The sequence below is a fragment of the Bubalus kerabau genome, chromosome 9 (assembly GCF_029407905.1).
Source record: "Bubalus kerabau isolate K-KA32 ecotype Philippines breed swamp buffalo chromosome 9, PCC_UOA_SB_1v2, whole genome shotgun sequence".
Taxonomy (NCBI): Eukaryota; Metazoa; Chordata; class Mammalia; order Artiodactyla; family Bovidae; genus Bubalus; species Bubalus kerabau.
In genome coordinates, this window is record NC_073632.1 from 26770980 (window position 1) to 26786304 (window position 15325).

At 39.9% G+C, this 15325-nt stretch overlaps 1 long non-coding RNA gene across 9 annotated transcripts in view; it reads left to right on the forward strand.

Moving 5' to 3' along the window:
• LOC129619652 (uncharacterized) overlaps nt 1–15325 on the forward strand; it is a 144026-nt gene that overhangs the window by 57443 nt on the left and 71258 nt on the right. The window contains exons 6-7 of one of the 9 annotated variants that reach the window (XR_008698011.1): nt 609–715; nt 4051–4710. This is a non-coding gene — a long non-coding RNA (uncharacterized LOC129619652). Of the gene's footprint in view, nt 1–608; nt 716–4050; nt 4711–15325 lie in introns of those variants that run through there. The other 8 variants (XR_008698013.1, XR_008698012.1, XR_008698008.1 and 5 more) reach the window with 8 other exon arrangements.

Genomic DNA, 15325 nt, shown 5'->3' on the forward strand with positions numbered 1-15325 from the left:
ATGTTTAACTTTTTAAGAAACTGCTAAATTGTTTTCCAAAGTAGCTATACTATTTTACGTCCTGATTCAGGTGTTCTAATTTCCCCATATCCTCACCAGTAATTGTTATTGTTTATATTTTGAATTATAGCCATTCTAGTGTGTATGTACGGAGAAGGCAATGGCACCCCACTCCAGTACTCTTGCCTAGAAAATCCCATGGATGGAGGAGCCTGGTGGGCTGCAGTCCATGGGGTCGCTATGAGTCGGACGCGACTAAGCTACTTCACTTTCACTTTTCACTTTCATGCAATGGAGAAGGAAATGGCAACCCACTCCAGTGTTCTTGCCTGGAGAATCCCAGGGACAGGTGAGCCTGGTGGGCTGCCGTCCATGGGGTTGCACAGCGTCGGACATGACTGAAGTGACTTAGCAGCAGCAGCAGTGCGTATGTAATAATATGTATTATACTCTTTAAAAGTTTAATTAGCCAGCTAGCTACGTTTAAAACTTGGGTGAAAATCTGGATCTCTGTCCTATCTGGAAATATCCAGAAGTTCTGACAATACCAGGGCTCCATGCTGTAAGGCAGAGATCAGCTGGAGCTTTGTCATTGCCATTCTCTTTAGGCTGACACTCTCTCCAGTTTATTGGAGTCCCATCTTCTCTGAGTTGGATGCAGAGGGGAATGTCGGTTCTCACGTTCATCACAGTTGTGCTGTTTTTCTTTCTGGAGGTAAGAAATGTTTTGTGTGTCCGTATCTCTGCATGCTAAGTCGCTTCAGTCATGTCCAACTCTTTGTGACCCTGTGAACTGTAACCTTGAGAGACTGAGAGGGTGACATAATTCAAGAAAGTAGGAGAGAGCAGAGTTCTTTGTTGAATTAGAGACTACACTTACATGTTTAATATACAGAGTATGTCTGTCAAAACTGCAATTTCAGACATCATTATGAACAAACCATAGAGAGGCAATGTGTGATAGGAATTTTAATGAACTGAGAAAAACAATAGCCATTTCAAGGGAGTTCTGTCTTAAAACCAAATGAAGTAAGTAATGCAACTGTGAAAAGCAGTTTTCAATGCAAAGGTAAAGGAACTTGTAAATAATTTTAAAATATGTATTTTGATTATGTTTATTATCTTTTATGTTTATTCTTATGTTTCTTATGCTTATTCTTATGTTTTATGTTTATTCTTATGTTTATTCCTTGCCAAAGAAACAGTTCTAATCTATCACACTTGAAATTAAAATCTGTTTTCAGAATTGAAAATTACAGAAATTTCCCAGTTACAAGAGTTTAAAATTCAATTCTGAACATGGTTTTCTACTTCAGACATTTTGAGAATAAACTAATGTTCATTTTATCTCTCATGATTAATGTTGATAGAATGAATAAAGAGTTATCAAGTAAAATCATATAGCAGTATAATGGGATACTGCAAGTTAAATATGATGGTGCTGGAAAAAATAGATTTCTTCAAATGTCTTGAGAGTAGTTACTCTAAATATAAAACCAACTATGTTTGGAAGTAACTACATTTGGGTACATCTGTTCTCCATTATGAAATGGAATAAAACTAAATATTGTTCCCAATTAAGGGATTTAAGGCCTAATTCTAGACTGTCCATTTCAAAGAGAAATACAAGACCTACTATATCTTGTGCAGGGAAAAAAAATGTTAGATTTCTAATTCCAAATGAGAAGAATTGGGATTCTAAATATTTAAATTAATCTCTTCAGTTTGAATTTAGCCTATAATGCAAAATATCCTCATATCTGTTTAGCTTTTTGCAATACACTTCTAATTTAGTAAAAATAAAGAATGTCAGTTTTGTTTCTGGAGGTTAAATATTCTTGTACTTGGGGTGCTGCACATACATTACCCAACATTATGAGTAATATACCTTTTGATTTTTTATCATTTTTAAAATTTTTATTTTTAATTGGAGGATAATTACGATATTGCGATGGTTTCTGCCATATATCAACATGAATCAGCCATAGGTATATATATGTCTCCTCCCTCTTATACCTCCCTCCCTACTCCCTCCCCATCCCAGCTCTTTAGGTTGTCACAGAACTGTGGGTTCCTTGTGGCATATAGAAAATGCCCACTGGCTCTCTGTTTCACATATGGTAATGTAGACGTTCCAGTGTTACTCTCTCACATCATCTCACTGCTCCCTCCCCTACCGTGTCCAAAAGTCTGTTCTCTATGTCTGAATCTCCACTGCTGCCCCATAGATATTTTGAATGCTTGTGTGGAAGGAAAGTGTCCAGGGACTCTTTGTATTTCTTTATGATCCAGCCCACATCATTGGGATGGAAGAAAGCATAGGAGTCATGAGGAGATGCTCAGAAATAGAGAATCTTCATTTGTTGAAGGTCAGAGCACAGGATGGACTAGCAGGAAGCAGATACTTCAGTAGTGGAAAAGGGTGAGGCCCAATACTTATGATAGTCAGCAGGATGGAACTTGATTATGAAAATATTTGAGACTGGTAGAGTAGGGAACTAGAGATAGAAAAGTTTGGACTTGTGTGTGTTGGCGTGTTGGTTATGGGTAGGTCTCAAGCTGTGAAAGCTCAGCACAGGAACTCTCTGACCGTCTTCCATACTTAGTTCCATAGCAGCCCCTCTGCACAGCACCTTGGTGGGGGGGTCTCTCGACTTCTTGCTGTTTAGTTGCTAAGTTGTGTCCCACTCTTTTGAGACCCCATGGACTGTAGCCCACCAGGCTCCTCTGTCCATGGGATTTCCTAGGCAAGAATACTGGAGTGGATTGCCATTTCCTTCTCCAGGGGATCTTCCTGACCCAGTGATAGAACTTTCCCCATCTCCTGCATTGGCAGCCACCAGGGAAGCCCCTCCCTACCTCTGCTGCTGCTGCTGCTAAGTCGCTTCAGTCCTGTCTGACTCTGTGCGACCCCGTAGACAGCAGCCCACCAGGCTCCCCCGTCCCTGGGATTCTCCAGACAAGAACGCTGGAGTGGGTTGCCATTTCCTTCTCCAATGCATGAAAGTGAAAGTGAAGTCACTCAGTCGTGTCTGATTCTTCGCCACCCCATGGACTGCAGCAGAGGGTAAAAATGCTTCCCATGTTCTGTCCAGTTAATTGCATGTCACTGTTTGCAAGGGAAAGGCCCCTGCTTCTGTCTCTGCAGCAACTGGCCTGTGCTCTCAAATATGCACTTTGATCACCCCTTTTATCTTAGCATGAAGAGCTGGAACTGGCATTTATTAGTCATAAAGTTATTCATTCTGCTTTAAATCCAGTAAAGAGCTCAACTCCATAACCTCCTGTGGCAGCAGGTTTCATAGGTTGGCTCAAATGTGTTACAAAGTAATCATTTCTTCCACTCGGCTCTAAATTTATCCGCCATTAATTCCACCAGCTGACATTTTGTTCTCCGGTGACATTCTGGAACATTCAGTTCTTCAGCTGAGCGTACAAACAAAAACCCTCTGTCAGGCTCTCAGACACTAAATAATCACCACTTGCCATTTTCCCTTTAAATATATTTAGCCTGGTTTGATTGACTTGCTGAAAATCTTAAATTCTTCCTTCTATTTTGCCATAAATTGTATTGTAATGTTACTCTCTTCTCCCAGTCTTGCTTGGGAATCATTTCAAATGGATATTTATTATTAGGTATATGCATGAGGTGGCCTCTTTGGGAGGATTAGGATTAGTTTGTGTGAATAGTGCACTGAGGGCCCCTAAAAAAAGTGTCAAATATCTAATGATGATGATGACTCATGATAAATTGTCTGTGGTCAGCACTTCATCCAGCAAGTGGGCGACTGGACACACAACATGATTTTAGGACAAGTGAATAGATTCTGTGCTATTCCTACTCCCTCCCCAGCCAATTGTCCCACTCACTCTGATTTATGAAATTCCTCTATCAAGTGTCAGCCCTTTTGATCCCTATTCCAATGAAAACCCCTTTAGAGAGAGGTGTTATTTAAGCTACTGTCAGTCATTTTCTCCTGAACACAAATTGTGATGATATATGACGTCTCTTTTCCTCTGAAACAATCGTTGTCAATTCGTGTCTTGCAGAACCCTGGAGTTCCAGTGGTGTTATAGGAATCATTGCAGGACAGGAAGAGATCAGATGGGCTGGGTTTCAACAGAGCAACTTTGCTGTTACCTGCTGTAGATATTCATCTTCTGGATAAAAGGTCAAGTGATAAGAAACTTCTATATTACTGTTATTACTATTTTTACATCTCTGCTTTAGGTTCTTGGGTTGGCTCTCTTAGTAGATCACGGGTGAGCCTCCAATACTTTTATGTAATTTACCAAAAGTTAATGCTCTCATATTCCACAGTCTCCCAGGCAGCCCTTGCTCCTGATTTGGACACCCTTCCAGAACAGCATTCCATCCTTCCCAAATTACAATCCAGAGCCTCTCTCCTGCCTCCTACATGATTCTCATCCTTACTTCACTAGAAAGAAAAAAAAAAACGAAATGAGGCTAGGAAGAGAAACAAACGGTAGCTATGCCCATGCTTCCTTCCTTCCTAAAGTCTAATTTTTATAGAACATCATCATCTTTTGGAGCTTTGGAATGGATTCCTCCACAAGTGGAAAGTATCTATCACACCCCAAAATGAAACACTTTCAGAGCCTTCAAAGCTGGAACTACATAAAAATATATTAATAAATCTAAAGTCACTTGCTACTAGGAAATGTGAAAAAGTAACATATTTAGGAATGACAGAAAATTGGGCATAAGTTAGAACCATTTAACTATAATCAAAACAGAAAGTGGAAAAAATTAGTTATTGACTAGAGGGAAGCTAGTTTTTTAGCTTTAAGGGAATTTTTAGCAAGTTACAGTAAGATTCAAAGGCTTAATTCTATGAAATTTTACAAAATTGAAAGTTACTAAGCAGTAGAAAAGAAATAAAACTAACATTTAAGAGAAGTCAATGAACTTGGAAAAATATTTCATAAAATTTGACTAAGGATCATATCTATATAGTATATAGATTAAGATATATATTAAAATATAGATCATAATATAGATAAATATTCTGTCAAGTCTTATTATAAACAATAGAAGCAGATTCTAACAATTTTTTAAAGAAGAAATTTGTTGGAATTCAATCAAGTGATGTTGTTTGCAAAACTAAACACGGGAAGGCTTCCCTGGTGTCTTAGTGGTAAAGAATCTGCCTGCAGTGAAGGAGCCGCCAGAGATATGGGCTTGATCCCTGGGTCAGGAAGATCCCCTGGAGGAGGAAATGGCAATGCACTCCAGTGTTCTTGCCTGGAGAATCCCATGGACAGAGGAGCCTGGTGGGCTACAGTCCATGGGGTCACAAAAAATTGGACATGACTGAGTGAGTGCATGTGTGTACACACACGCATATACACAGAAGATGCCACATGCCAGGGAGCAGCTAGGCCTGTGCACTACAACTATGGAGCCTGTGTTCTAGAGCCCGGGAACTGTAACTACTGAGCCCGTGTGCCTCAACTACTGAAGCCCACGCTTCCTAGAGCTGGTGCTCGGCAGCAAGCCACTGCAGTGAGAAGCCTGTGCATGGCTGGAGAGGAGCCCCTCACTTGCTGCAACTAGAGAAGAGCCCCCACAGCAATGAACACCCAGCACAGCCAGAAATTAGCTAATTTTTAAAAAAACTAAACACTGGAAAAAAAATCAGGTATCATATGAATGAGACCAGGGAAAGTATATAAATAAATATGGATAAAAGAAACTCTGATGTTGGCCCATCTTTTTCAGAAAGCTATGAGCGTCGTAATGTAGCTTTCATTGTTTTCTATTCTTGTTTTTACAATTCAAATTGCTGGGAGCATCTAACTGGCCAGGGCATGGGAACATGCTTGATGCCCCCCACTCCAAAAGTAGCCCACAGTGGAGAAGGGGTAGTTCCCAAAGGAAATTGAAGTATAAAAGGGAAGGATTCTCAGCAGGCAAAAGGAGTAAATGTCTACCATGGGGCTCATTCCGATTTTTAGAAAAGCAGTGAGAAAAAAATTCAATCAAAAATGGGCAGAGGACATAAACTGATCATTCATAGAAGATTCAATATAAAGCACCATAGGGGAATGAACTATTCAAACCTTATAAAAATGAAACTTACACCAAGTAAAGCAAAACAAAGAACTTTATAAACCATTAGAACAATAGCATTCCTCAAAACTTAAGCACAAAATTGCTGGCCATGTGATCCACCAATTCTACTTTTCAGGATATATTCAAAATAATTGAAACTAGCGACTCAGATGTTTGCTCTCTGGTATTCACAGCAATCATTATTCACAGTAGTCAAATGGTGGAAGCAGCACAAATGTCCATTCACAGATGAGTGGATAAACAGAATGTGGTGTGTAAATTATCATGGAATATCATTCACCCTTGAAAATGAATGAAATTCTGACACATGCTAAAACAGGGAAGAACCTTGAAAACATTTTGGTAAGTGAAATTAGCCAAACACAAAAGAACAAATATTTAATGACTTCACTTACATAAGGTACCTAGAATAGGTCTCAGAGACTGGAAAGTAGAATACAGATTACCAGAGGCTGAAAGGACAGAGGAATGGGAAACTGTTGTTCCATGGCTGCAGTGTTTCTGTGTGGGGTGATGAAGAAGTTCTGGAGGTGATAGTGGTGATGGGTGCACAACAATTTGAACATACTTAATACCACTGCCAGGCTTCCCTGGTAGCTCAGCTGATAAAGAATCTACCTGTAATGCAGGAGACCTGGGTTAGATTCCTGGGTTGGGAAGGTCCCCTGGAGAGGGAAAGTCTACCCACTCCAGTATTCTTGGGCTTCCCTTGTGGCTCAGCTGGTAAAGAATCCGCCCGTAATGCAGGAGACCTGGGTTGATCCCTGGGTTGGGAAGGTTCCCTGGAGAAGGGAATGGCTACCCATTCCAGTATTCTGTCCTGGATAAATCCAAGGACTGTATAGTCCTTGGGATCGCAGACAGTTGGACATGACTGAGTGACTTTCACTAATACCACTGCATTGTACATTTAAAATTTACTCCTTTAACCATTTTTTATGTTACATATATATTTGACCAATATCTTTTAAAACATAAATAACTCCTCAGGGTAAGGCTGTGTTTAACCAGTACTGAAGGTGAGAAGGTAAATTTATACAACCCATTTTGGAAAGCAATATAATAATTTCTATAAGAAGCTTCCCCAATATTCCTATCTTTTGACTCAGTTATACTATTTCTGAGGACATCTTATAATAAAATGCTGTTTGCATAAAGATAGTAGAGTATCAAAAAATAATAAAAATATAACAAACCTATTTCTGCTTTATTGACTATGCCAAAGCCTTTGACTGTGTGGATCACAATAAACTGTGAAAAATTCTGAAAGAGATGGGAATACCAGACCACCTGACCTACCTCTTGAGAAACCTATATGCAGTCAGGAAGCAACAGTTAGAACTGGACATGGAACAACAGACTGGTTCCAAATAGGGAAAGGAGTACGTCAGGGCTGTATATTGTCACCCTGCTTACTTAACTTCTATGCAGAGTACATCATGAGAAATGGTGGGCTGGAAGAAGCACACGCTGGAATCAAGATTGCCGGGAGAAATATCAATAACCTCAGATATGCAGATGACACCACCCTTATGGCAGAAAGTGAAGAGGAACTCAAAAGCCTCTTGATGAAAGTGAAAGAGGAGAGTGAAAAAGTTGGCTTAAAGCTCAACATTCAGAAAACGAAGATCATGGCATCGGGTCCCATCACTTCATGGGAACTAGATGGGGAAACAGTGGAAACAGTGTAAGCTTTTATTTTTGGGGGCTCCAAAATCACTGCAGATGGTGATTGCATCCGTGAAATTAAAAGACGCTTACTCCTTGGAAGGAAAGCTATGACCAACCTAGATAGCATATTCAAAAGCAGAGACATTACTTTGCCAACAAAGGTCCGTCTAGTCAAGGCTATGGTTTTTCCAATGATCATGTATGGATGTGAGAGTTGGACTGTGAAGGAAGCTGAGCACCGAAGAATTGATGCTTTTGCACTGTGGTGCTGGAGAAGACTCTTGAGAGTCCCTTGGACTGCAAGGAGATCCAACCAGTCCATTCTAAAGGAGATCAGTCCTGGGTGTTCTTTGGAAGGACTGATGCTAAAGCTGAAACTCCAATACTTTAGCCACCTCATGCGAAGAGTTGACTCACTGGAAAAGACTCTGATGCTGGGAGGGATTGGGGACAGGAGGAGAAGGGGACGACAGAGGATGAGATGGCTGGATGGCATCACTGACTCGATGGACATGAGTCTGAGTGAACTCCGGGAGTTGGTGATGGACAGGGAGGCCTGGTGTGCTGCAACTCATGGGGTCACAAAGAGTCGGACATGACTGAGTGACTGAACTGAAATGTGCAACAAGAAACAAATAGGTCACACAAATGCAATGAAACATTATTTTTCCATTAAAAATTATAATGATTATGAGACAGTGTTTATGTTATAAAAAACATGAAAAAATGGCATTATGCTGTGGATGCAGTCTTGTTAAAATATGCATGTCAATTACATACATGAATGAAAGCTTCTGTGGTAAATGGAAGGAATGATGAATATTTTTCCTTTAAATTTTTTATTTAACTTTTGTGATTTTTGCCTTAATAAAAAATTGATAATATTTAACATCAAGCAAAATTAAACCTTAAAATGTATTATGTTACAAAAGGTAAACAGAGATACAATTCTTAAATACTTGTAGTAGAAATTACAAGTAAAAATTGAAAAGTAATTTTGCCTATTATCATTTCTATTGTAAAAGTAAATGTGGTTCTTATGTGGTTCTTAAGTATCAACTAGGCTAATGATAGTAATTAACTTACAAAAACCTTAGTTGTAAAACTACACACATTATTTTAGGAGGAACCCGGGGACTTGTATAATGTGGTTGTATTATGAAATGAACATTTTACAGAGCAGTGGAAAAGAAAAATAAATTGGGAGATGAAGTAGAAAATGGTTTTATGGATGATATTGGTGAAAAAAAGACAATAAAACAGAATATCTCAGGGAGATTCTCAGATGCAAAAAAGCTTCAAAGAAGACACTTCTCACAAGAAGTGGCAGAAAGGAACACCAGGGTGCTCAAAATTCTCAGAAAAACTACATATAACATCAAATGACGCTGCCTCTCCTTTATGAATGAGTTTAAAACAGTGGATAAAATATATAAAATATTTTAAAATTAAGAAATAATTTGAAATTAGGAAAAGAAAGCTGAGAACAAAGGTACTGACAATTTTTACAGCCTGGAAATGCTTCCTTCTTGCAATGCCAATCTTTCTGGTATCCTTTCCAGATGTGAGTATGTTCCCAGACTCTGTAGCATCAGCAGAGGTTTTAGAGATCATACAGTAAAATTCTCTTTTATAATTGGATATGCTAGAATCTAGAGGCTTCCCTGGTGGCTCAGAGGGTAAAGAATCTTCCTGCAATGCTGGAGACCTGGGTTCCATCCCTAGGTTGGGAAGATCCCCTGGAGAAGGGAATGGCAACCCACTCCAGTATTCTTACTGGAGAATCCCACGGACAAAGGAGCCTAGTGGGCTACAGTCCATGGGGTCGCAGGGGCGGACACGACTGAGTGACTAACACTTTCTAGAGAAAGGACACACGTAGATAACATAGCTAGGAAGAGCAGAGCCAGCCCCTGGGATGCCTGGCTCTGTGGGCCCCCACGCTGCATGTACATGGCCTCCATGTTTCCACACCTGCTGTGGCCCCAAGGAAGGAGGCTGCAGCCCTGCCTGTGTATCAGTGCTTCCTTTATTTAATGCTTTTGCTTTCTCCCCAGACCTCTTTCTCCAGTCATCTTCAAGCCTGTAAATAATTACATCCTTTTGCCATGAAAGGCCCTTTGTTCCATGGGCAGCTCATGCTATTAATAATATTATTTAATGCTTATTATATACTACTGTGCTTCCCTGGCGTCTCAGCAGTAAAGAATCCACCTGCCAATACTGTAGACTTGGATTTGACCCTGGGTCAGGAAGGTCCCCTGGAGAAGGAAGTGGCAGCCCACTCCAGGATTGTTGCCTGGAAAATCCTATGGAGAAGAGGAGCCTGGTGAGCTACAGTCCATAGGGTTGCAAAAGAGTTGGATACAGCTTAATAACTAAACAACAAATACACTACCATACTATCCTGTAAGACATGAGGTTCCTTTTAAGAATGTTCAGTAGAGCATAGAATTGAGATATAAACACGTAAAGTTTAGAAAGTGCATAAAGAACTATTCAGGGTAAATCAGAGGTCACTAGCCTACTCTAGTGGGTCGGGAAGATCCCCTGGAGGAGCACACTATAGCCCACTCCACTATTCTTGCCTGGAGAATCCCATGGACAGAGGAGCCTGGCAGGTTACAGTCCATAGGGTCTCACAGAGTTGGACATGACTGAGCGGCCAGCGCTTTCACTTTTTGCTTCACTTTCAGACTGCTCCAGAGCCTGAGGAAGAAACCAGTGTGGGGAGGATCTGTCAGGGAGGCAAGGAAGGGAGAAATAAAGCAGGACTTGTTAAAGTAGTTGAGAATCATCTACGATTGAACCATTCATTGGCAAGCTAGTTTAAAAATGGAAAACCAGGGGCAGTATTTTAACAAGATCCCCAGGTGATTTCTGTGCTGGAAAGTTTTGTGAGCCACAGTTGAGGACTTGGAAATTGGTATAGTAAAGGGTCTGAACCTACAGCAGGAGGGAACGTGATGTGTTCCAGAACTGCCCATGGAGACAGACCCTTCATATAGCACAGTGGAAGAACCGGGATAAAAAGATGTCTTGGCAGGAAGCCATGAAGCAGGAAAATGTTGGACTGTATAAAAAGAAGAAAAGAATGATGACTCTTGACTTCATGTCTCTACCGACATGGAAACAAGGGTGCCTGGGAGAAAAGAATGCTGCCCGAGTGCTGTGAAATTTTGAGTCCAGATGACACATTTCATGGAGTTTTCTAGAATTAATTAGGTATTTTTTAAAACTTCTCTAGGGACAACTCTTAATTCAGATGATTCACTGTTAAAGGGGGAGGGAAAAAAACATACACATGATGGAATAACTAGACTTGGGATTTCCCACTGTTTTTGTTTTACGTTGGAACTCTAAAAGATGCTTTTGTGTTTCATTTCATAGTTCAGCTTACTAAGTTGTGCTGTAACATCTGGATATCCAGTAGACATGATTCAATTATAGACTCATCATAGCAGTTCAACTGAAAGAATAAGAAATATGTAAGTTCGAATCTGTCATTTTGACAGCCAGAGCCTCTATGGATCTCTTTTGGGATGGCTGGGCATGCTGCTCGGTCCCAGGCAGGCTTTCCCACAGCCTCTCATTCATCTTAGGTCTCCGTTTTCCTCCTCTCTCGATTCTCTCACTTGCAAGACTGTATATGTAATTAGGATACAGTCTCCTTGGTTTTCTGGCTTCTGTTTGACCTAGAATTAAAGGGCCAAACACCCTTTTATTTTAGGGTTTTGCTACTAAATGCTGTATGAGACAGAGAAGGGAACAAAAGCAGTGGACATGAGGGTGTTGAAAGCTTTAACAAACCTCCAACAGCTTTCATAATCCTTACTTCTTGTCCTTTCCTAGCCTGCAAACAGGGCTCCTTCTCCTGCCTTCTTCACGGACTTCTCTTTGCATTATCCTGATGAAGCTTCTGCATGGTATCATCAGCATTTTTAAAAACTGAGGGGTGTAGAACTGACATCAGTGTTCCTTTCTCCCTTCTCATCTGTATGGGACCCTCTTTCTAGGTAGATTTCCTGGAGATTCAGGGGTGCAATGATAGACAGGAACTCAGAGGGTGTTCTGTCTCCCTATTGAAGTCTTTAGGCAGCCTCTTCACCAGCCCTCCACGTGCTTCAGCTTGACGTGAGAAAGTAGGAATTAGGTGAAATCCAGACATCAATCATCCATCCTTTCAGTACTCGAGACATTTCTAATTAACTGGGAGCTCACCACAGACATCTTTCTGATTATGAAGAAAGACATGTTTGTTCTCTCCAAGGATGATTTCCATTCCTTTCCCTGGTCCAAGGTGCATATTCTCTCATCACCCTGCCTTGGAGTTTCTCTGTGTTCCTGAAATGCTGACCGGATAACAGTTCCCTGGGCTTCCTCCTTCAATCACACAAATAGCTCCTAAAACTCTATTCCAGGTGATAAGAAAGATGAGTGGCAGGTATGCCTGCAAGTTCCTCACCTAGAGTTACTGTAACTCCCTCGTCAATTACCCCCTCACAGTGGGTACTTACCATTCTATATTTATACAACGAATATAGTCTCATTTCATAGTGATGCATCAGATTGTGTGGCAGGAATATTAATGTTTCTCATCTCTTTCATTGATTGCATGGCCCATAGCTGTTTCTTGGGTGTAGCTGCCCAGGGGAGCAGGCAGCTCTGCATGGGAGGTGTTCTGTGTTGTTGTCCACATCTTGCTTTTGAAAATTCTGCTGAGGTTATTAAGTACTATGTGCAGTTTTGTTTATGCATGCCCACAAATTCCTGAAGGAGTTGTGATTTTAATAAATACTACATATTGTTGCTGTTGTTTAGTTACTGAGTTATGTCTGACTCTTGTGTGACTCTGTAAACTGTTGCCTACCAGGCTCCTCTGTCCATGGGATGGTCCAGGCAAGAGTACTGGATTGGGTTGCCATTTCCTTCTCCAGGGGATCTTCCTGGCCCAGAGATCGAACCAGCTTATCTGGAGTCTCCTACATTGCAGGCAGATACTTTACTGCTGAGTCACCAGGGAAGTCAATAGAGAACCAAAAAGTTAAATGGTACTCTAGAACAGAGCTAGGGAAGAAAGACGTACAGACACTTATTTTCCCTGAGTCACATCCTTTTCCAAAAAGATAATAGATGTTTCTGTAAGTCTAGTCAGAAATCAATAGGATATTATAATAGTAATGATACTAGCAGTTTGGAGAATTAGAAGTTAAAATTGAGGGATGAATTTCTCAACTCATAGTAATAAAAATTAATTTTTAAAATATGCAATCAATATAGTTTCAAAGTATGATCAATAAGAACTTGTATATGTATATTTGAGGAAATGCACTAATTTGAAAATGTAAAGTGCCTTTTAAGATCCATAGTTTGGAAAAGTTTCACCAGAGCACCAGATATTCACACTGTTAGTTGCTACCTTGATTAAGAAAACTAGTCCAGATTTCCATTCTAGTGAACAAGAATATTTTTTCTCCAACAATCTTCTATTTCATAGATAGTTTTAAACAGTCAGTTCTGTGTTTTGTCTTTATATTTGCATGCCTGCGTGCTAAGTTGCTTCATCCATGTTCAACTCTTTGTGACTCTGAACTGTAGCCCACCAGGCTCCTCTGCCCATGGGATTCTCCAGGCAAGAATACTCTAGTCGGTTGACCTGCCCTCCTCCAGGGGATCTTCCCAACCTAGGGACCAAACCCATGTCTTGTGTCTCCTGCTTTGGCCGGTGGGTTCTTTACCACTAGGGCCACCTGGGAAGCCCATCTTTATATTTAGTGAGACTTAAAGCACTATATTGAAAATTATATAATTTTTAAAATTGTGGTAAAGTATAGATAATGTAAAAAATTACCACTTTAGCCATTTTTAAGTTTATAGTCAGTAGTGTTAAGTATATGTACATTGGTATATAGCCAAACTGTAGAACTTTCTCATTTTGCAGAATCAAAACTCTATATCCATTAAAGAACTCTCCCTCTCCCCCTTCCCCCATGCCCTGGCTGCCACCATTCTCCTGTTAGAAGCATTTTTAAATATATAATTGATTTATAGCTTTGTGGTAGTTGGTGTACAGCCTAGTGATTCAGATATATAGATACAGAATGAATATATATGTTCCTTTTATGTTATTTTTCATTATTGTTATTACAAGATACTGAGTATACTTTCTTCTGCTATGTAGTAGGCCCTTGTTGATTATCTGTTTTATGTATAGTAGTGTGTATATGTTAATCCCATCCTCCTAATTTATTCACCCCCCACTTCCCTTTTGGTAAACATAAGTTTATTTTCTATGTCTGTGGGTCTCTTTCTGTTTTGTCAGTAAGTTCATTTGTATCTTTTCTTTTCAGATTCCACAGGTAAGTAATATCTTATGATATTTGTCTTTTACTGTACTTACTATGATAATCTCTAGGTCCACCTATGTTGCTGCAATAGCGTTATTTCATTCTTTATTATGGCCGAGTGGTATTCCATCGTGTGTGTGTGTGTGTGTGTGTGTATACAGGCCACTTCTTCTTTATCCATTCATCTGCCAGTGGACACTTAGGTTGCTTCCATGTCCTGGCTATTGTAATAGTGCTATTATGAACATTGGGGTGCATGTATCTTTTTGAATCAGTTTTCTCTGGATATATACCCAGGAGTGGGACTGTTGGGTCATATGGTAGTTCTATTTTTAGTTTTTTAAGCAACCTCCATACTGTTCTCCATAGGGGCTGCACTAATTTACATCCCCACCAACAGTGTAGAAGGGTGCCCATTTCTACACCCTCGCCAGCATTTATTCTTTGTAGACTTTTTATGATGGCCATTTTGACTGATGTGACTGTTCTACTTTCTGTCTATGTGAATTTGACTACTCTCTCTACCTCATATAAGTGGAATCATATAGTTCAAGCAATTTAATTTAGTAAACTTTAAACAGTGTTTTCGGAGAAGGCAATGGCACCCCACTCCAGTACTCTTGCCTGGAAAATCCCCTGGGCGGAGGAGCCTGGTAGGCTGCAGTCCATGGGGTCGCACAGAGTCGGACACGACTGAAGCGACTTAGCAGCAGCAGCAAACAGTGTTTTATGATAAATCAGATCTTATAACTGATTTATTTAGTGTAAATTCATTTAGTGTAGCTGTGTTGGTGCATGAAAACTCTGTAAAATAGGAATTTACCTAGATTTTTGGCTATGAACTTCTGAAATGGAGGCTTCTTGAAAGGAAGTTTAAAAGAAACTTCAAAAAAAAAACAAAAAAATAAAAATAAAAAAAAATAAAAGAAACTTCAAGAAACTCTAATGAGGAAAATAAGGCAAGAAAAAAGAAAACCCTGAATTTCCATTGTGAAAATGGCAAGGTGAAACAACTCCAGACAAGGCAAACTTCTCTGATGCTAAAATAGCTTACCCAGTTAATGCTGTTTTCCCAATGTGAATTTCTTAGTTTTGACAAATGTATCATGGTGACATAATATGTTGACATTGGGGGAAACTGGGGAAACAAAACTCTATACTATCTTTGCAACTTTTCTGTATCTAAAATTAAATAAAGTAAAATGCTTAG